The sequence below is a fragment of the Pongo abelii genome, chromosome 10 (assembly GCF_028885655.2).
Source record: "Pongo abelii isolate AG06213 chromosome 10, NHGRI_mPonAbe1-v2.0_pri, whole genome shotgun sequence".
In the NCBI taxonomy this organism is placed as follows: domain Eukaryota; kingdom Metazoa; phylum Chordata; class Mammalia; order Primates; family Hominidae; genus Pongo; species Pongo abelii.
This window is the reverse complement of record NC_071995.2, coordinates 69754886-69778169: the sequence shown is the minus strand read 5'-3', so window position 1 is coordinate 69778169 and position 23284 is coordinate 69754886. Positions and strand designations below refer to the sequence as shown.

Below are 23284 nucleotides of genomic sequence, written 5' to 3'. Positions count from 1 at the left end.
TTTCATTGCTGGCAAGTTTTTCTTCCGCAAAACAGAACATACTTTGGCCAAGTTCTTTGCCACTTCATAACAAAAATCACCTTTCCCCAGTTTCCAATAACATGTTCCTCATTTTCATCTGAGATCTCACCAGGATGGCCTTTAACACCATATTTCTGCGAATATTCTGCTCATGATTATTTATATTTTATCTGAGAAGATGGAGGCCTTCTCTCCAGCTCTCCTCTTTTCTTCTCTGGAAGAGAATCTCCTTCGATGTTCATATTTCTATTGTGAAGCAGGTTCACTAATAACCAATCCCAAAAGGAGATGCCCACTGCAGAAAGGACAACAAAGATCATCACTATGCCAGCCACTAAGAATAGGATTCTAAACACTTCAACCCACTGCATCACAGGCTGCAGTGTTAACAATTGCCTGAGGCCAATGAGACAGAACACACTAACATGCAACAAGTTACATGAAGCAGATTTATTACTTACGGATAAGCAGAGGAAGACAAAAGAAGCCTAGAATACATTGTGTTAGGATTGCCAGCATAGTTGACCACTGGCAGGACAAGGGAGTCACTCTGGTCAGTGACAGAGTAAGGTCCAGGATGGCAAATCCAACACTATGTCATAGTGTCCCCAGCTTGGGAAAACCTCACAAAGGTCCCATGATTCCAGGCCTCTGCTTCCATGATCCTATAGAAAGAACAAATTGACAAGATAGTTCCCCTTCCTCCTTTCCTCAGCCTCAGATGTTCTCTGCCTATCAGACAGGGATTGCACTGAGTTGGTGTAATGACTCAGTCTGTCTGTCCCTGTCCTGAGCCCACTACCTCTGCAGGCATCCATTGATTGCCCTTGTTGTTTGACCCAGATCTTTTGGCCTCAGCCATCTAGTCCAGGAAAGGGTGACATTCTGATACCACCCACCTCTGTGGGATCCCATAGAAGGAAGGATGCCAGGGAAAGCATTACTTCCCGATAAGAGTTAGAAAATTCTGTCTGGAGTACTATTGTGTGAACCATAAACCACCCCCAAGATGTGCACTTTAAAGGAAAATGAATGATCAGGAACACCAAGATTGGAATTTCATAGGTGCAGCCTAAGTGGGCTGCTACCTGGTCCACCTCCACCCCAAACAAATTCAGTGTTTGCCAACATATGCTGCATTGCTGTGTTTGTCTTGTGATGGAGTGCAGTGTTTAGTGTCCGTACTGCCCTAGTCAAATGGAAGTACCAACCCACTACAAGAGCTCCTTAATGCTCTTTCTTCAGTTGCTTTGTGAGTCAGCTGTTTCATTGTTGAATAGCTCCATTCATCTGCAGATGATGGGGTGCATGTAAAGTCCATCATATTCCACTAGAGTATATTCATTGTCATGTTGCTGGGGGAGTGAAGGATGTTCTTTAACCAGAAAGAAGTCCCATAGGTATCCAAAAACATGACATAGGTTCTTTTCAAGGACAGCTATGGTAGTCTCAGTATCTACTCAAGTGACATACCTAACTAATGATGCTTTGAATCATGATTTTTCAACTTTACAATGGTGCAAAGAATACATATTCAGTAGAAACTATACTTTGAGTACTCATATAACCATTTTGTTTTTCACTTTCAGTACAGTATTCAATAAATTTCACAAAATATTCAACATCTTATTATAACATGGTGAAACCCCATCTCTACTAAAAATGCAAAAAATTAGCTGGGCATGGTGGCAGGCGTCTGCAGTCCCAGCTACTCGGGAGTCTGAAGCAGGAGAATGGTGTGAACCCGGGAGGCAGAGCTTGCAGTGAGCCGAGATCGCGCCACTGCACTCCAGCCTGGGCAACAGAGCGAGACTCCATCTCAAAAAAAGAAATTAAATTAAATTAAAAATAAAATAAAATAAGCTTTATGTTAGATGATTTTGCCCAACTGCAGGCTAATGTAAGTGCTCTGAGCACATTTAAGGCGGGCCAGGCTAAACTATGATATTCCGTATGTTAGGGTGTGTTAAATGCATTTTCAACTTATGATCTTTTCAACTTACAATGGGTTTATTGGGCCATAACCACATTGTAAGTGGAGAAGCATCTGTATATTTGTCCCTTCCAGGTAGAAGGCTGTTGCCATAGTTCTTGTCCCCTGACAGTGGGTTCTTTAATATTCAGTCATTCAATTGCCATTCTCCTGACCAGATGGCTAGGCTGTTAGCAACAGCCCATGAATCAGTGAAAATGTAGCAAGATATGATTGTAGGGGTGGCTTGCATGGCCATCACCACTGCACCTAGTGCAGACCATTGGCAGAATGTTCATGTTTAGTCTCAGTCAAAAGATGGCCATACATTGGCCAGATGGTAGCCCCGGTCCAGTGGACCCAATCTGCTTGTTGTTTTGCAGTCATCAGTAAACCATGTCATACTGTCAGTAGGCATCCTCTGAGTCTTGGGCTTCAAGTGGCCACAGGAAGAGTCAAAGCACACCTTAAACATTCCTTGGTCCTTTCTAGTAAGCTAGCCATTTGTTCATAGAGCCTACTGGTCCCTTGGGGTTCCAGTTGGTCCCAATCTTGACTGTACCATTTCCATTTGATAATGGAGCTTTGTTGAGCTGATCCAATTTTATTTTGGGGTTTTGTGAGCACCCTAGTAAGAATGGGAAGTTCAGGTTGCATTGTCACATGTGGCACCCCTGCCATAAGTTGCTCAGTCTCCACCAGTGTCCAATAACAAGCAAGACATTGCCTTTCAAAAGATGTATATCTGGTGGCTGTCTCAGGTAACCTACATATCCAAAATCTCACAGGCTGGTATATCTCAGTGGCAGTTTTCTGTTGCCACAAACTCTAATCAACATGCACGGAGGTTGCAAACATTTGTAATTTCATCAGGTTAGCAGTCTCTAAAGGTTTTCAAGGTAGTGCCTGAGCCATGGCTTGTTAAATGACTTCCAAGGTCTTCTGCTGCAAAGGGCCCCATTCAAAGTTAAGTTTGCTAGTCACTTTGACTAAAGGAACACAAAAAACACCCAAGTAGGGTACATGCTGTGTCTAGTAGTCAAAGTGGCCTACCAGCCATTGGGCCTCCTTTTTATGAGTGGGTACTGCCAAGGTTAAACATTTTCCATGACCATATCTGGGATACTCTTTTTTTTTTTTTTTTTTGTCTTCCTGTCCAAGTGGACTTGACATTCAGCACGTGACAGTCCATTGTTAATCTTCATACCTGTAAGGTATTTTTGACCAGCAAAATTGGGCTGTTACATTGTAACAGGATGGGTTGTAACATTTTTCTCTATAGTAAATTTTGAATTAACTCAATAATATCCTGTTCTCTACTTAGTATGCAGCACTACTTTTGTTGAATAACCCATTGGAGCTTCAGACACTTGAGTGGCAGGCAAGAGTGGATATGCCCCACTGCTAAGGCTTGAATTCTTAGCTGTCAGGAGGCATAACCCCTTAGGTGGTGGTGATATTGTGTGTCACAAGCAGCTGAAATGTCAATGCCTATAATGTACTCAGAGGTTGTAACCATGGTCACTAGCACTGGAAATGGCCCAAAGTGCCCCACCTGTAAGGAGATAAACTCTACCAGCAGATAAGCACCATGGATTACCACATTCTCCCAAAACTTCTTGATATAATGGTTTATTTTTTCTCCTTTTATCTTGACAGAAGTATAGGGCCATTGGCCTCCAATGGGAATGTGGAGACCTGGCTCCCATCCCTACTTGTGCCATTTTTTTTCAGGAGAGCAAAATGTTCTGTTCCCCCTGAACAACCATCTAAGATAGCCAAGATAATATGTCCTTTCTTGTTTTTTTTCCCCATATCTGTCCCTTAGATCATAAGTTTCCCTTCCTGTGAAGGCACACGTTGCACTTGTTGGTTCCCTCTTAGATGCCTCAGGGACCATCTGAGGACTTCATTCTTGTTCCCTGTGTCTCAGGGTCCATCTGAGTACCCAATTCCTGAACTCTCCAGCTCCAGAAATGAGTGATTACATAAATGCCCAACAGCCAGGGGACTGAGCACATGCTTCCCTGTTTCCACATTTCTTCCTGTTGCTTCAGTCCATATAGCCAGCTCCCTCACATCTGTGAGGCAAGGGGCAGGAGTTATGTAATCTACATTCCACTTGTTATTCTTTCTTCCTCATAAATCATCCAGTTGCATGTTTAGACCCTATATCCCTCGGCTGACATCTCTATCCAGGGCTGAGTACTAAGGCTTATCACTCCCCCTGTTTCTCCAATAAAGTCATCGTTCTGTCAGACTGGACCCTGCTCACTGCACCAATTTTGTCAAGCAGTCTTACTAATAACCAATCTCAAGGGAGGACTCCCGCTATGTGGAGGACAGCAAAGATCCTCCATTATACCAACCAACAGGAATAGGAGTCTGAATACTTCCACCCACTGCATGCTGGGCTCCAGGATTACCTGAGTCCATAAGACAAAACACACTAACATGCAACAGGTTATATGAAACAGATTTATTACTTACAGATAGGCAGCAAGGGGCAAAAGAAGCCTAGGATCCATCATGAGCTTCCCCCCAAGGCTCAAAAAAATCTGCCTGGAATGGATGGAGTCTCAACGACATGTGCCTCATTTGCACCACAGCTGAGGGACACAGAAAGGTGGCCAACACTGGGTCATATACTTTCAGAGAAAAATATATCACTGGGCAAAGCTTTAAAGGACACCCTGATTCTAGAGGAGAAGGGAACAAAGCTCAGGCTGTCCTGTTCAGTCTCTCCCTAATTCAAGATGTTACATTTCCTCAGAGGGATAGAAACAAGGCTTGGGCTGTTTGGGGAAGGTCCTCCCTATTTTAGGATACTGCATTCCCATCACATTCTATCATTCTGAGAACTCCAGGTAAGAAGAAAAAAGGGGAGAAACTGGGTTGGCCATGGCTACCTAGGAACCATTGAGCATCTACCAACAGTCTCTTCATGGCAATACAGGCCTTTTCTATCATGCACCTCAAAGTTTCTCTAGCTTCTATCCATTACCCAGTTTCAAAGCCACTTCCACATTTTTAGATATTTGTACATCAGCACCCCACTTCTGCAACCAAAATCTCTCTTAGTCTGATTGGGCTATCATAACAAAATACTGCAGACTGGGTGGCTTGAACAACAAAAATGTATTTCTCAGAGTTCTGGAGACTGGAAAGTCCTAGATCAAAGTGCCAGTTGGTTCAATTCCTGGTGAGGACTCTCTGGTAGATGACTGTCTTCTCACTGTGTCCTCACATGGCAGAAAGCAAGAGAGAGAGCTCTGATGACTCCTCCTTATCTTTTTTACCTGTGTTCTTTTTTTTTTTTTTTTTGGAGATGGAGTCTCACTCTGTTGCCAGGCTGGAGTGCAGTGGTGCGATCTCGGCTCACTGCAAACTCTGCCTCCCGGATTCAAGTGATTCTTCTGCCTCAGCCTCCTGAGTAGCTGGGATTACAGGGATGCACCACCACGCCCAGCTAATTTTTGTAGTTTTAGTAGAGATAGAGTTTCACCATATTAGGCAGGATGGTCTTGATCTCTTGACCTTGTAATCCGCCTGCCTCGGCCTCCCAAAGTGTTGGGATTACAGGCATGAGCCACCGAGCCAAGCCCCCTTTTCTTATAAGGCATCAACCCTATCATATTAGGGTCCCACTCTTAATTCCCTTGTTATAGGCCCTGTTTCCAAATATTGGGGATTAGGGCTTCAATATATGAATTTTTAGGGGACACAATTTAGTCCATAGCACTACCTCTTTTGTAAAGACTGCAATTTTTTACAGAGTACCAATTTTTGGTCACATAGTTGACTAAAAAATTATTCATTTGCTTAAGGCTTTCAAATTTGTTGCTGTAAAATTGCTGGTAGTAAGACTTCAAAAGATTCATAAAAAATGCATATTACAAAAAAACTATGCACAAATTCCAAAATTTGTTTGCACCAAAGCAAACTTGTACTAACTTGTTATAACATGTCTGAACAGGATCTAATTTGAGGCACTAAGAAAGATACGACATCAGGTTGAAAAGAGCCCCAATCAAAGCAACATGAATTCTGCTAAAATTGAAGCAAGAACAAACATCAAATTTATGGGGAAGCTTGAGTGGAAGAATGGTGAAATCATTGATGCTTTCCAAAAAGTATATGAGGACAATGCCCCAAAGAAATCAGCAGTTTACAAATGGATAGCTTCTTTTAAGATGGGAAGAAATGATATTGAAGATGAAGTCTGTGGTGGAAGATCATCCAATTTTTGAGGAAAATATTAATCATGTTTGTGCCCTAACTGAACAGTAGTGATGAATAACAGCACAAACAATAGCCAATACCATAGACATCTCAATTGGTTCCATTTACGCAATTCTGACTGAAAAGTTGAGCAAACTTTCCATTTCATGTGTGCCAAAACTGTTGCACCAGATCAGTTGCAAACAAGAGCAGAGGTGCAAAAAAGAGCAGAGCTTTCCATGAAAATTTTAAACAAGTGGGATCAAGATTCTGACGTACTTCTTCAAGGAATTGTAACTAGAGATGAAACATGGCTCTGCCAGTACACTCCTGAAGACAAAGCACAATCAAAGCAATGGCTACCAAGAGGTGGAAGTGGTCCAGTCAAAGCAAAAGTGGACTAGTCAAGAGCAGAGGTCATGGCATCAGTTTTTTGAAATACTCATGGAATTTTGCTTGTTGGCTTTCTGGAGTGCCAAAGAACAATAACATCTGTTTATAATGATAGTGTTTTGAGAAAGTTACCTAAAGTTTTGGCAGAAAAAACATCTGGAAAAGCTTTACCAAAGTCCTTCTCCACCACAATAATGCTCCTGCTCATTCCTTTCATCAAATAAGGGCAATTTTGTGAAAGTATTGATGGGAAATCATTAGGCATCCACCTTACAGTCCTGATGTGGCTCCTTCTTACTTATTTTTGTATCTTTATCTTAAAAAGTCTGTAAAGGACACTCATTTTCCTTAAGTAAATAATGTAAAAAAGACTGCATCAACATGGTTAAATTCCCAGGACCCTCAGTTCTTTAGGGATGGACTAAATGGCTGGTATGATTGCTTACAAAACTGTCTTGCACTTGATGGAACTCATGTTGAGAAATAAAGTTTGTAATTTTTATTTTTATCTTTCTTCTTTTTGTAGAGACAAGGTTTCTCTTTGTTGCCCAAGCTGATCTCAAACTCCTTGGCCTCAAGTGAGCCTCCTGCTTATTTTTATCTTTTAATCCATTTTTTTCCATGAACTTTTTGAAGTCCCCTTGTAGCCTCATAATTATTTTCCTCTTTGCTGAATATATAGTATGTCTTCTTTTTCATGCCTAATTGTGTCTATTTTGCTGTATCCATTTTACTTTATCAGACTCATGAGTTTATTTTGTTTTCAAAGAACCAGTTTATTTAATTATGCACACTTTCTATTTTTTTTGTTTGTTCTCTGTTTCACTGATTTTGGCCACTAGATTATTTTTTAAAATCCTCGTGTCTCAGTATACTTTGTTAATTTTTAATTTTTAAGATAAAAAATTAGTTCCTGTTTGTTTTTCTTATTTAATAATAAATTTATTTAATGGCAAACATTTCATTCTGGATTCAGCTTTCAAATGTCCTATAAGTTTTGGTATGCAGTCTTCTTTTCACTGCTTCCAAAATAGCTTATAACTTACCTTTGGTTTTCTCCTAATTTTTATTGTGTTATTATCTGAGAAGGTAGTCACTAGTATCTCTACTTTTTAAAATTTGTTATTTTTTTTTTTAAATATTCTTCATGAGAAAATACATGGTATATGTAAATGTTCTAAGGACATACAAAAAAAGAGAGAATATTGTCTGTTAGAGTAATATAAGATTCTAAATGTAGCTATTAAAGCAAGGTAATTTATTGTGTAGTTCCCCTAGAATTGATCAATTCTAAGAGAAATATACTTATGTCTTCCACTAAATACTTCTCTATATTATGCATTTCTAGTGTTTTTGCTTTACATAATTTACCAGCCTGATGTTTGGTGTATAGAATTTTAAAATTCTACCTTTTTCAGGCCGGGTATGGCGGCTTATGCCTGTAATGCCAACACTTCAGGAGGCCAAGGCAGGAGGATTGATTGAGGCCAGGAATTCAAGACCAACCTGGTCAACATAGCAAGCTCCTGTCTCTACAAAAAAAAAAAAAAAATTAAAAATTAGTTGGGCATGGTGTCACACGCCTGTAGTCTTAGCTACTTGGGAGGCTGGGGCAGGAGGATCACGAGTTTAAGAGTTCAAGATTGCAATGAGCTATGATGATGCCAGTGCACACCAGCATGGGTGACAGAGTGAGACCCAGTCTCTAAAAAAATAAATAAAATAAGTACAATAAAATTATACCTTTTTCATAAATTGTACCTTTTATTTTTTATTTTATTTATTTATTTTTGAGACAGAGTCTCCCTCTGTCACCCAGGCTGGAGTGCAGTGGTGCAATCTCGGCTCACTGTAACCTCCACCTCCTGGGTTCAAGCAATTCTCCTGCCTCAAGATCCTGAGTAGCTGGGATTAAAAGCACATGCCACAGTGCCTGGCTAATTTTTGGATTTTTAGCAGAGACGGGATTTCACCATGTTGGCCAGGCTGGTCTCGAACTCTCAACCTCAAATGATCTGCCTGCGTTGGCCTCCCAAAGTGCTGGGATTACAGGCATGAGCCACCGCGCCTGGCCATATTGTGCCTTTTAAAAAGTACATAATGTCAATCTTTATCCTGTTTAGTGCTTTTGATCTTAAATTCCACTTACTCTTATATTATTGGTGTCATTTCTGCTTTCTTGTTTGCATTTGCTTGAGATATTTTGCCTATTATCTTGTTAACTTTATCATTTTAATCTTTTGAACAGCTTTTATATTTACTTTTTTTTTTTTTTTTTTTTTTTTGAGACAGAATCTCGCCTTGTCGCCCAGACCGGAGTGCAATGGCACCATCTCGGCTCACTGCAACCTCCGCCTCCTGGATTCAAGCGATTCTCCTGCCTCCCAAGTAGCTGGGATTATAGGTGCCCGTCACCATGCCTGGCTAATTTTTTTTGTATTTTTTAGTAGAGACAGGGTTTCGGTATGTTGGCCAGGCTGGTCTTGAACTCCTGACCTCAGGTGATCTGCCTGCCTTGGCCTCCCAAAGTGCTGGGATTACAGGTGTGAGCCACCGCGTCCGGCCTCAGGTAGTTCTTTACAGCAGTGTGAGAATAGACTAATACACCCAGTATATTCTTATTCATTTACATATAACTATGCACGTACATGGCAGGGTGTATTTTTGCTCATTCTGTTTTTTCTCTCTTCTCACTATTTTGAGGTGCTTGTACACCTCAAAATAAATTGTCTTTTCTTTAATATCTTTCTCAGATGTGTCATGTGAGTGACCCTCTGAATTATTGCACATTCTCAAAGACCTTTTTTCCCTTTGAGAAATTATATCTGTCAACCTAAAAACCATGAGATCTATAAATCTGGAAAGGAGAACTTTATTTCTTGAGTAAGGCTGCAACCTGTAGGCTGGGAAGCAGAGCCTCCAGCTAAGACCAAAAGCACACTTTGAGGGAGGTAGGGTGGGACAGGAGTTTTATGCTAAATGGGTTGGCTAAACACATATTTAACAGGCTAAAGGAGAAACTATAAATATTCATGAAGTGGGGGTTGCGTCATGCATGGTAAGCAAACATACATGTTACATATGTTTCATGTTCACTTTGGGGTGGAGACCTAATGTTAAAATGCAGTAAAATTAGGCCCTATACATCGAAATGTGAAACTTAGGACACAGAGGTGCTGTGTGGATAGCCTCTGTAAACCGGCCGGAAACAGCCCATGGTCAGTGGTTATTTATCAGGAAGGAACACTTTGTGAAACTGGTAAGCTGCCATGTCTCAACTGCAAAAGGGAGGGGAGTCTGGCCATAGTGTCAGGTGGTGGTTGAAGCTGAAGTCAGTGGAAGGGTTTTCCATTCTTTGTTTGCCAAGGCTGCTTTCTGTTTAACTCTTAAGAAAAGATCCAGGGCCGGGCGTGGTGGCTTATGCCTGTAATCCCAGCACTTTGGGAGGCCAAGATGGATGGATCATGAGGTCAAGAGATCAAGACCATCCTGGCCAACATGGTGAAACCCCATCTTTACTAAAAAAAAAAAAAAAAATTAGCTGGGCATGGTGGCACACGCCTGTAGTCCCAGCTACCTAGCTACTTGGGAGGCTGAGGCAGGAGAATCACTTGAACTCGGGAGGCGGAGGTTGCAGTGAGCTGAGATCGTGCCATTGTACTCCAGCATGGCAACAAAGCGAGACACCGTCTCAAAAAAAAAGAAAGAAAGAAAAGATCTGGTAACAGTTAATGAACAAAGGGGTATACTGAGGTGTGACTGACTTCCTGTCTTGTCATGGCCTAGAAATTTAATTTTTAGTTTTTCTGGGTTCTCCTTGGCCAAGAGGGGTCCATTCAGTCAGTCAGGGGGCTTAGGATATACTTCACATAGCATAGCTAGGTAGAGAATCTTGCCTTTTCTCTAAAGATGATATTCCACTGCTTTCAAGTTTCCAACAAAGTACAATGCAAGTCTGATTCTTTTTCTTTTTTGACAACTTTTTCTTTCTAAATGGTAGCAAGTAATATTTGCTTTTCAAAGTTCAGGAATTTTACCTGATTTTACATATATCATTTTTCATCAATTTAGTCTACCTTGGATTTCTGGGAGCTCTTTTAATTTATAAAATTAGGTATTTAGCCCTCCTGCAATGTTTCTTTTGTGTATCTAGAATGCCTATATTTTATATACTAGACCTCTCGACTTTTTCCTCCAGCTGCTTATCTTTTCTCTCCTAATTTCCATATCACTTTTTTTTGCTGTATGCCTTAAGAGAGTTCTTCTACTTTACCTTCTAGGCCACTACAGTGACCTACTTCTTTTTCAAGTTACCTACCAATATATTTAATTGGGGATTCATATTTTTTATATTTCTAGTAATTTTTCTTTATAACACTCGAATTTCATTATGTGGTTTAAAAATATATAAATATAAAATTTCTTCCCTTTTGGTGGAGATTATTATTTTATGACTTTTTCCCGTTGGGCTTGGGTCTGGTTTTTGGAGGACCTGAATTACAAGAAGCAGTTCTCTTTCTTTGTGCTGGCAATGTAGAAAGCAAGCAGGTTGTCATCTTCATTTTGACTCCATAAATAGAGGTTTGAGAACAGTAGATGCAAAAGAGGACTTAGGAGCCATACTTCCTGAGTTCAAATGCCAGCTCTTGTGTTTATTAGTGATGAAGCCTCGGGCAAATTATTCAAATTCTATATCTCAGTTTCCTTATCTATCCAATGGGGGAAAATAGGATTAAAAAAATTTAATTGTATGTAAGAAAATTCTTGAGGAGCTGTCATGACAATTTAAAAAGTCTACCTTTTTGAAGCACTAAGTATAGCTCCTGGCAAACATATTGGCTATTGTTAAAACTTGTTTCTGAAAATGAATGCATACATGGTAGAATACAAATTATTAAAACTGTGAGCATTCTAGCTTCCCTGCCAATGGTTCTCAACCTTGGCTCCACATATGAATTACTGAGAAGCATTTAGAAATGCTCCTACCTTATCTCAGACAAGTTAGATCAAGTCTCTAAAATTGGGGTTTCAAGGAAGTAGGAATTTTCAAAACTCCCCAGGTGATTCCACTTTGAGGCCAACGTTGAGAACAACTGCTTTAATACCTGTGCCAAAAAAAAAAAGAAATCAATGTTTGCCTGTTGATCTACTCGCGTATTAGTCATTGCTGAACTTCCCCAGACAGATTTTTTGGCTTTGCAGAATGCAGATCTTAAAGAGAATGAGGACTTCAGAATGTGGCTACATCTCAGATTCAAGGAGATTTGTAAAAGCTGTCAGTGATTTCCCATTGCCGTAAGATAGAGTCCTAAATTCTGACAAGGCAAAGCTCATCGGTCTAGTCTCTTTCTGCCTGATTCTCCCACCTCCTTGTCTCACTAGGGTCCAGACAAAAGAGCCACTTTTCCCTTACTTTAACATGTCAAGCTCTTTCCTGCCTCAGGGCTTTTCTGCTGGTTGTGTCCTGTTCCACCCTTGACCTGGCCATTGGCCATTATTGCATAGACACAATCTACTAAAACTCACACAAGGAAAAAGAGATAATCGGAACAGGGCTTCCTATTTTAAAAATTGAATCAATAATTAATAACCTTCCAAACAGAAATTACCAAGCCTAGATGGTTTCATTGGTGAAGTCTACCAAAGATTTAAGGAACAGAAGATACCAGTTCTTTACAAACTGTTACAGAAAACAGAAGCAGAGGGAACACTTTCTAACTCACTACTTTATAAGGTCAGCATTTCCCTAATGCCTAATTATAAGAAAGAAAAACTGCAGACCCATATCTCTCATGAACATAGTTTCTGTAGGTCATGAATTCAGGAGCAGCTTTGTTGGGTGGTTCTGGCTTGAAGTCCCTCATGAGGATGCAGTTAACATTTTGGCCAGGCTGGAAGCTTGACAATGACTGGAGATCTATTTTACACAGTGCTGGTTGTTGGCAAGAGACCTCAGTTTCTCCCCCTATGGGCCTCTCTGCTGATTGCTTTAGTGTCCCCATGACATGGTGACTGGCCTTCCCCAATATGAGTGATCCCAGGGAAAGCAGGTGGAAGCAGCAATGTCTTTTATGGCCTAGCCTCAGAGGTCACACACCGTCATTTCATCTATGTCCTACTGGTAACACAGACCAATATTTTGTCCCCTATTCAATATGGGAGGGGACTAAAAAGGAGCCATCCTGGAGGTTGTGGATGACATCATACAATAGAATACGTTTCAGCAATGGGAAGCCACAAATTACTTATACATGCCACCATGCACAGAAAGCTCTGATATTATAGTGATAAAAGCCAGACACAACAGAGTATATCCTACATAATTCCATTTGTATGTTGTTCTAGAACAGGCAAAACTATGGTCTTGCCTCTGAAAAGAGGAGGGATTGACAGGAAATGACACAAGGGAATTTCTGGGATAATGGAAATGTTCTATATCTTGACAGGGGAGTGCTTCACATAGGCATATCGTTTGTCAAAGTTGCACAGTTAAAAATATGTGTGTATTTCAATGTAGAAACATTCACCTCAGAAAAATAGGACCATAAAAAAAAAATCTAGCTGGGACTGGGAATGAGTGGTGGTCTAGATAAACAAGAATGGCAGCATGTCCATAATGGTTGAAGTTGGGTCATGGAATATATCAAGGTATATTATATTAATCTGTTTGTATACGTTTAAACATTCCAAATGAAAAGTAAAAAAACCCCAAAACAAAATCCAAACCGTTTTGTGTAATAAGCTTCTTATTCCTTTGTGTAAGAGTGTATCTTCCCTTTTGTCTTACCATGCTAATTAAAAGAGCATTTATATCTTTTGAAGGCTGCATTATTAATTACACACCAACAGGGTCAAGTCACCTTAACAATCTTAATTATAATTGAGAAGCCAACAGTGGCTTCTTAACCCACTTCTGATAGGTGGGTAGTGAAAAAACCCTCCAACAGCCCAACCCTCCAAAATGTCATATTACTTATGTAAAAACTGGTGAAATCCATTCAGCTCTTAGGGAAAATGAGACAGCAATCATGGCACAAAGATGGCTCAGAGACCATGTGTCCTCTCAAGTCAGTTGACTTTTCCCCCTTTCTACCAGAGGGAAGCTGAGCAGGCAACCCAGTGATTTAGACATTCAGAGAGGATCTCTTACTTTTTTGTAATACCTCCTGTTTCTTCCCTTAAGGGCTCTAGGGGCATTTGGAGGTCGGGGTGGAGGTGAAAATTAAATGAGAGGAAAGGAATTTGTAAATTGGCACACAGGTTAGTTCACCATTCCTGAATCACTCCAGGATCTAATTCTAAATAAAGAAGTACATACATATACATTCTCACAGATGCCAGTGAACTTTCTGCCAGTACAGAACCAAGAGCCCTCTAAAAAGAATGTGCAGAACAATGTGGTGATATTAGAAAGCACAGAGTATATCCTGGAATTGGTAATAGTCTAGATGGCCTGAATACATGAGGCACGTTAGGAGAATAAATATTGAAAAGGCTAAAGAAGCATAGTGAGCCTTGTGCCTATTAGTATGCCTTATCTCATTAGAAGAAAAATGACTCCAAAAGTTTAAGAATGAGGTTTGGTTAATATAGCTTGGTGTAAAAAAATTATCCTTCTTACTTTTTGCGAAATGAATTACACAAACACTTTATGCATATCAGACTGGGACTCATCTTTTTTCTTAGAATAGTAACAACAATAAATATAAAAGGAACAGAAGTACCTTGCAGTTGTATGACACTTTAGTCTTGTTGAATAGTATAGTAATGGTAAAACATATTGGCTACTTACTGTCTACTAGAAACTGTACTAGGTATCTCAGGTGACTTAACTGCCTTGATCCTCCCCATTACTTCATGAAGTACTATTAATAACCCCAATTTATGGGCCGGATGTGGTCTCACGCCTGTAATCCCAGCACTTTCAGAGGCCGAGGTGGGTGGATCACCTGAGGTCAGGAGTTCAAGACCAGCCTGACCAACATGGTGAAACCCTGTCTCTGCTAAAAATACAAAAATTAGCTGGGCATGGTGGTGGGCACCTATAATCCCAGCTACTCGGGAGGCTGAGGCAGGAGAATTGCTTGAACTCGGGAGGCAGAGGTTGCAGTGAGCCAAGATTGCGCCATTGTACTCCAGCCTGGACGACAGAGTGAGACTTTATCTCATAAAACAACAACAACAACAAAAACAGGCCGGACGCGGTGGCTCATGCCTGTAATCCCAGCACTTTGGGAGGCCAAGGTGGGTGGATCACGAGGTCAGGAGATCAAGAGCATCCTGGCCAACATGGTGAAACCCCATCTCTTCTAAAAATACAAAAATTAGCTGGGTGTGGTGGCATGCACCTGTAATCCCAGCTACTCAGGAGCCTGAGGCAGGAGAATGGCTTGAATCCATGAGGTGGAGATTGCAGTGAGCCAAGATGGTGCCACTGCACTCCAGCCCGGCGACAGAGTGAGACTCCAAAACCGCCCCGCCCCCCATCCCAAGGGAAAAAAAAAAAAAACAATTTATGGATGAGGAACCTGAGACACAGAGAGATTAAGTAAACAGGTTCACAAAGCTAGAGAGTGGCAGAGCTAGCATTTGAACCTAAGCAGTTGAGCTCCAGAGCCTGTGCTTCATTACTCTGCCACTCAAAGCTGACATGGTGTATTAGTTTTCTGTGGCTACTGTAACAAATTATCACAAATTTAGTGGCTGAAAACAACACAAATTTATTACCTTAGTGTTGTAAGTCAGAATTCCTAAAACCAAGCTGTTAGCAGCACTGTAATCCTTTCTGGAAGCTATAAGGAAGAACACATTTCTTGGCCTTTTCCAGCTTCTAGAGCCCACCCATGTTCCTTGGTTCATAATCTCCTGCCTCCATCTTCAAAACCAGCATCTCTCTGACTCCTCTGTTGTCGCATCACTTTCTTTGACCATAGTTAGGAAGAGTTCTCTTTTGTATTTACCTATTTTATTTGAATTGTGGTAAAAAACATAAAATTTACAATCTGAACCATTTTTAATTGCACAGTTCAATAGTGTTAAGTATACTCACATTCCTGTGAAACGGATCTCTAGAACTTTTTCACCCCTCAGTCTGAAACTTTGTACCCATTAAACATCTGTTTTCCCCCTTCCCCTTATCTCCTGGTAACCACCATTCTACTTTCCGTTTCTATGAATTTTAGATACCTCATATAAGCAGAATAATATAGCATTTATCTTTTTGTGACTGGCTTATTTCATTAAGCATAATGTCCTCAATGAAGCTTCATCCATGTTGTAGAATGTGACAGAATTTCCTTCCTTTTTAAGGCTGAATAATATTTCAGTGTATGTATATAACACATTTTATTTATTCATTCATCCATGAGGGACATTTGGGTTGCTTCCATCTCTTGAGGGTAGTGAATGGCAATGCCATGAGCATGGGATTGAGACCCTCCTATCTCTTTGGGACCCTGCTTTCAATTCTTTTGGATATACATCCAGAAGTGGAATCACTAGATCATATGGTAGTTTTATTTTTAATTTTTTGAGGAACCTCTAAACTGTTTTCTATAGTGGTCACACTGTTTCACATCCCAACACAGTGCACAGGTTTCATTTCTCCACATACTTGACCACACTTGTTATTTTGGTTTTTTTTTTTTTTTTTTTTTTGAGTTGTCATCCTAATGGGTGTGGGTGATGACTTTTTGTGGTTTTGATTTGCATTTCTCTAATAATTAGTGATGCTGAGTGTCTTTTCATATGCTTATTTATTTGTATATCATCTTTGGAGAAACATCTAGTCAAGTTCTGTGCCTATATTTTAATTGGATTTTTTAATTTTTCAGTTGTTGAGTTGTAGTTCTTTATATTCTAAATATTAGCTCCTTATCAGAGATATGATTTGCAATTATTTTCGCCATTCTATAGGGTGTCTTTCACTCTGATTGTATTCTTTGATGCACAACAATTTTTAAATTTAATGTAGTCTCATTTGTCTATTTTTGCTTTTCTTGCCTGTGCTTTTGTTGTCATATCCAAAACATCATTGCAAAGTCAAATGTCATGAAGCTTTCTCCTGTGTTTTCTTCTAGGAGTTTTAAAGTTTTAGATCTTATGTTAATGGGCTTTTTTCTTTTTTTTTCAGATGGGGTCTTGCTCTATCACCCAGGCTGGAGTGCAGCCAGTGGCACAATCTTGGCTCACTGCAACCTCTGTTCCCAGACTCAAGAGATCCTTCCATCTCAGTCTCCTGAGGAGCTGGGACCACAGGTGCATGCCATCATGTCCAGCTAATTTTTTGTAGTTTTTGTAGAGACAGGGTTTTGTAATGTTTCCCAAGCTGGTCTCAAACTCCTGGACTCAAGCGATCCACCCTTCTTGGCCTCCCAAAGTGCTGGGATTACAGGAGTGAGCCACTGCACCCAACCAAGATCTTATGTTAATGTCTTTAACCCACTTTGAGTTAATTTTTGTATACAGCATAAGGTAAGGATCCAATTTCATTCTTTTACATGCAGATACCCAGTATTCCAATATCATTTGTTGAAGAAACTATCCTTTGGCATTGTCTATTATTGGTACCTTTGTTGAATGTCATTTGCCCATATATAAGATAATTTATTTCTGGGCTCTGTATTCTATTCCATTGGTCTATTTGTCTGTCTTTATGACAGAACACATCAGTTTGATTACTGTCTCATTGTAATAATTTTTGAAATAAGAAAATGTGAGTCATTCAATTTTGTTACTCTTTTTCAAAATTGTTTTAGCCATTTAGGGTGCCTTGAGATTCCATATGAATTTTAGGATGAATTTTTCTATTTTGCAACAAATGTCATTGGAATTTTCTTCCTTTTTTTGAGACAGGGTCTTGATGTGTTGCCCCGGCTTGAGTGTAGTGGTGGAATCATGGCTCACTGCAGCCTCAACCTCCCAGGCTCAAAGATCCTCCCAGCTTAGTCTCCTGAGTAGCTGGGGCTACAGGAGCATGCCACCATACCCAGCTAATTTTTGTATTTTTTTGTAGAAATGAGTTTCGCCATGTCGCCCATGTTGGTCTCAAACTCCTGGGCTCAAGAGATCCACCCGCTTTGGCCTCCCAAAGAGCTGGGGTTACAGGCATGAGGCACTGCTTCTGGCCCCCACTGGAATTCTGATAGGGATTGTATTGAATCTGCAGATTGCTTTGGGTAGTTTGAACATCTTAACAATATTGTCTTCCAATCCATGAACACAAGATGTCTTTTAATTTATTTGTGTCTTCTCTCATTTCTTTCAGCAATGTTCTACAATTTTCAGCATACAAGTGTTTTACCTCCTTGGTTAGGTTTATTCCTAAGTATTTTATTCTTTTTGATGCTATTGTAAATTGCATTTTTCTTAGTTTCCTTTTCAGATTGTTTATTGATAGTGTACAGAAATGCAACTAATTTTTGTGTTGATTTTGTATCTTGCAACTTGGTGACTTCATTTATTAATTCTAATAGTTTTTTTTGTGAAATCTTTATGGTTTTCTACATATAAGATCATGTTAACTGCCAACAGAGGTAGTCTTACTTCTTTCTTTCCAATCTGGATACTTTTATTTCTTTTTCTTGTCTAATGGCTCTGGCTAGAAATTCTAACACTATGTTGAATAGAAGCGGCCAGAGTGGGCATCTTGGCCTTCTTCCTGATTTTAGAGGAAAAGCTTTCAGTCTTTCACCATTGAGTATGTTAGCTGTAGACTTTGCATAAATCGCCTTTAATATGTTGAAGTAGTTTACTTCTATCCCTGGTTTGTTGAGTGTTTTATTATAAAAGGGTGTTGAATCTTGTCAAATGTGTTTTCTACATCCATTGAAATGATCCTGTGGCTTTTGCTCTTCATTTTGTAAATGTGGTGTATTACACTGACTGATTTTCACCAGCTGAACCATCCTTGCAGTCCAGGAATAAATCTTATTTGCTTGTGCCGTATAATCTGCTTCATGTGCTATTGCATTCTGTTTGCTAGTATTTTGTGGAAGATTTTTGCATCACTATTCATCAGGGATATTGGTGTATAGTTTTCTTTTCTTGTAGTGTCTTTCACTGTGGTATCAGGGTCATGATAGCCTCATAGATTAAGCTTAGAAGTGTTTCCTCCTCTTCAATTTTTTGGAAGACTTTGAGGAAAACAAACGTTAATTAGTCTTTACATGTTTGGTAGAATTCTCCAGTGAAGTCATCTGGTCCTGGACTTTTCTTTGTTGGGAGGTTTTTGATTATTGACTCAATATTCTTATTTGCTATTGGTCTGCTCAGATTTTCTATTTCTTCATGATTCAGTTTTGGTGGGTTGTATATTTCTACGAATTCATCCATTCCTTCTAGATTATCCAATTTGTTGCTGTACATAGTATTCACTTATACTATTCTATCTCTTTGGCATTAATTATACTGTCTCTTCTTTCATTTATATTTAGTTATTTCAGTCTTCTGTCTTTTTTTAAGTCAATCTAGCTAAGGGTTGTCAATTTTATTGATCCTTTCAAAAAGCTACTCTTAGTTTTGTTGATTTTCTCCTTCTGTTTTTCTGTTCTCTATTTAGTTTCTCTCTGCTCTAATCTTTATTATCTTCTGCTAGCTTTGGATTTAGTTTGTTCATCTTTTTCTAGTTTCCTAAGGTGTAAAGTTAGCTTGTTGATTTGAGATCTTCTTTTTTAATGTACACATTTATAGCTATAAACTTCTCTTAGTGCTGCTTTTGTTGCATCTCATAAGTTTTGAAATATTGTTTCCATTCTAATTTGTCTCAAGGTATTTTCCAATTTTCTTTGTGACTTCTTCTTTGACCTATTGGTCAAAAGTAGTATGTTGTTTAATTTCTACATATTTGTAGATTTTTTCCATATTCTTTGTGCTATTGCTTTCCAGTTTAATCCATTGTGATGTCCATTTTCTTGAATTTGTTAAGACCTGTTTTGTGGTTTAACATGTGGTTTATCTGGAGAATGTTTTATGCGCCCTAGAAAAAAATGTATATTCTACTGTTGTTAGGGTGGGGTGCTTTGTATATATCTTTTAGGTCCAACTGATCTACCGTGTTGTTTAATTTCTTTATTTCCTTATTGATCTTCTGCTGGTTGTTCTCTCCATTTTTTTTTAAAGTGGGGTATTGAAGTCTCCTACTATTATGTGGCTATCTAATTCTATCTCCAATTCTGTCAAAGTTTACTTCATATATTTAAGTGCTCTGAGGTTTGGTGCATAAATATTAATAATTGTTATGTTTTCTTAGAGCATTGACTTTTCCATCACTATATAATGTCCTTCTTTTCCTATCCCTTTTGCTGGTACTCCCTTTTTGGTTTTGGTTTTGTTTTGTTTTGAGATGGAGTCTCGCTCTGTTGCCTAGGCTGGGGTGCAGTGGCATGATCTTGGCTCACTGCAACCTCTGCCTCCCGGGTTCAAGCAATTCTCATGCCTCAGCCTCCAAAGTAGCTGGGACTACAGGTGTCTGCCACCATGCCTGGCTAATTTTTTTGTATTTTTAGTAAAGATGGGTTTTTGCCATGTTGGCCAGGCTGGTCTCGAACTCCTGACTTCAGGTGATCCGCCTGCCTTGTCCTCCCAATGGCTGGGGTTATAGGCGTAAGCCACCACACCCAGCTCCCTTCTTAGTTTTACAATAACTTTGGTGCTGTAGCTTCTCAACTGACCTTTAGCATCCCCACAGAGGTATTCTGGTCGGTATACTGCTATCAACTTGGTGACTCTGTGGGAGAAGGAGGGCCTGTAGCTTCTTAGTCCACTATCTTGCTGACTGGTCCTCTGCTTTGAAGGACTCATGATTAGGTTGGGTCCACTTGGACAATCCAGGTTAATTTCCCCATTTAAAAGTTCTTAACCTTAATCATGTCTGCAAGTCCTCTTTGCCACAGAAGGCAAATATTTACCATTTTTGAGGATTGGAACATGGACATTTTTGGGGGACCCTTACTGTCTACTATACATGGTTTCTCCAAAGGATTTTCACATATATTAACTCATTTAATATCAACAGTGTGGTGGAATAGAAATTACAGTACTTTTCCATACAGGAAGACTAATAGATTTGTTTTTTGCCCCAGGGTTATACTAGTATTAGGGCTTTTACAAATGGATCTCATCATACCTCTCTAGCTTCATTTCACACAACTCCCTCCACCTAATTTCTAGTCACAGTCACCCCTCACACATGTCATGCCCCTTCACAATTCAGCCACCAAGCAGTTAGGTAGAGAGGTCTCACTGAACTTTGTCATATCCTCTATTATCATACATATACACTAGTGTATAGTGTTTTGCTACACATTAGCCACACATCATGTGTACACTGCTAACAAATGGGGTTTTAGGATAGAAATGACTCTAATTGCCTAGTTTTGCTTGAGAAGTGGTATAATAGACAACAAGAAACTGAACTGAGGGTGAGACATACATCTCTCTATGTAGAACTTATAAAAAGAATGGTTTAGACACAAGTCTACAAGGTGTTGCACAACCTCTAGACTCCTTAGCCAGGTAAGGATCATAAAATGGAATCTGAGAGGAAAAAGCTTTTGTAAGACTAGGGAAGAGTTTATTTAGAGGCAGTGGTAGTCAGGCTGTAAATCTCCAACCTGGGGAGGAGTGGGAGATTGCCGCCTTCCAACATCAGGCCTAGTGAGGGGGCATTAAGTGCATCTTTGAAGAGTGTTTCGTTTAGTTGGAGAGAGAGATGACTGGTGCCTGACTCATGCCTGAGAAAATTAAATGGACTGTTACCCTGGGGGCTGACTCATGGCCAGGGATTCCAGAAAACACAAAAATGCCTGCCTCTCTGATGGTGAACCAGAAAGGTGCTGCTACACTGAGATCTACTAGCACTCTCAGGGACTGTCAAAGCAAGGGATTTTTCCCATGGAGCATGTGGATGATCTGGTGAAACCCTATCATGAGGTTGTCTTAAATCTTGGCCAAGATCACTGCCGGAGAGGTGAGACTGCCTAGCAGAAAGAGGGTAGATACCTAGGGGCTGAGAAAGCAACAACGTGGTATAGTGTTAGAATAACAACCCCCAATGCATCATACCTCTCTGCCACCTTTCCCCTCTGCATCTAACTTTGCTACTGCTTCCATCAAGAGGTGGAATATATTTTCTTACACCTTGAGTGTTACTGGCCTTGTGACTTTTATGATCAATAACTGCAGCAAAAATGACGTTGTGAAAACTGAGGAAGAGAACTGGTATGGGTATTTCTTTTGAGAATATGCCCTCGGCATGAGATCAATGGGTCAAAGTGTATGTGTTCAACTTTAGCAGATACTGCTAAACACTTTTACAAAGTGGTTGTACTAAACATATTCCCTGTAGCAGTAACAAGAGTTCTATTTGAACTGCATCTCCTCCAACAGTTTAGTATTTTCTACTGTTTTTCACTTTAGCTATTCTGGTAGGTGGGGTATTCAGTGTGGTTTTAATTTGCATTTCCCTGATGACTAAAGATGTTAAGCACCTTTTCAGATGTTTATTGGCCATTTGGATATCCTCTTTTATGAAGTGACTGTTTAAGTGTTTTGCTCATTTTTCTATTGAGTTGATGGGTCTTTTCTTATTAATTTGCAGGTGTTTGTTTTATACTCTGCATATGAATCCCTTGTTGGACCTACATGCTGCAGATATCTTCTACTACTGGAAGTAACTTTTTCACTCTTAATAGAGCCTTGCTTTAGAAAAAACAAAAACTTCAGTCAGAGGGCAATTAGAGGGGCTGCTGAATGGGAATAGTTCAATTCTCTCAATTCTCCTGTCGCATTAGCACAATTACCCACTGGATTTTTTTTCTTCTTTTGGAAAATCTCAGTGCTGGTTGAACAAGCTATAGCTTTGCTATTACAACACAAATAATAATTCCCTAACTGCTCAGTACTTTCTTCTATCTTTAGTTAATCTGAGTGTCTATCACCCATGTTTTCTTACTTAACCTTTTTGAGCTCAGTTTTGTTATTGGTACAAAAATGAATAATGTACCTACCTCATATGGTTGTTGTGAGAATTAAGTAAGTTAATGTACGAAAAGTGTTTAAAACAGTACCCGGCACAGAGTAAACTACTACTATTATTATTCCAAAATGCTTTTCCTTTGGAAGACTACATAGACTATGCAGTTTTCTATGTCCTCCTTCAAAATTCATTTCTTATAAATTAAAAACAGGACACCATTTTTTAGTCTAAATGGCAAAGATTAAGGAAGCAATAATATTCAGTGCTGCTGAAGCTGCAGTGAGACCGGTACACTCATACACTGAGTCATTAGAAACTGCTGAAATCTTTCCAAAGAGCAATTAAGTAATGCTTAACAATAGGCTTTGATGCAACAATTCCACAAGGTAGTCCAAAGCTTTTCCATCAACCAGTCATCACTATGCTATTTATTATAACATATATAGAATAAAAAACTAAATGCCCTCAAATAACAAATGAAAGTATGGTGATCTCTAAGCTGGATTGCCCAGCCATTAGAAATATGTTCAAATAATTTTTAATAGAAAGAGAAAATTCTTACACTCTGGAAAAGCTTCTCAGAGGAAGTGTTATTGAGCTGATTTTTGAAGGATCAGTAAGGGAGTAGAAAAGAACTCCAGCCATAATGGAGGGGTATATAGAGGAAACGAAGCATTCAAGAGTTGGATAAGATTATACTC

At 39.6% G+C, this 23284-nt stretch overlaps 1 long non-coding RNA gene across 1 annotated transcript; it reads right to left on the bottom strand.

The window, feature by feature from the left end:
* Nucleotides 1–456: 456 nt before the first annotated feature.
* Nucleotides 457–23284, bottom strand: LOC134759518 (uncharacterized). Its single transcript, XR_010135799.1, has 3 exons — nucleotides 23146–23284; nucleotides 11594–11712; nucleotides 457–686 (listed from the first exon to the last, which is right to left on the bottom strand). It is a non-coding gene; the product is annotated as an uncharacterized LOC134759518 (long non-coding RNA).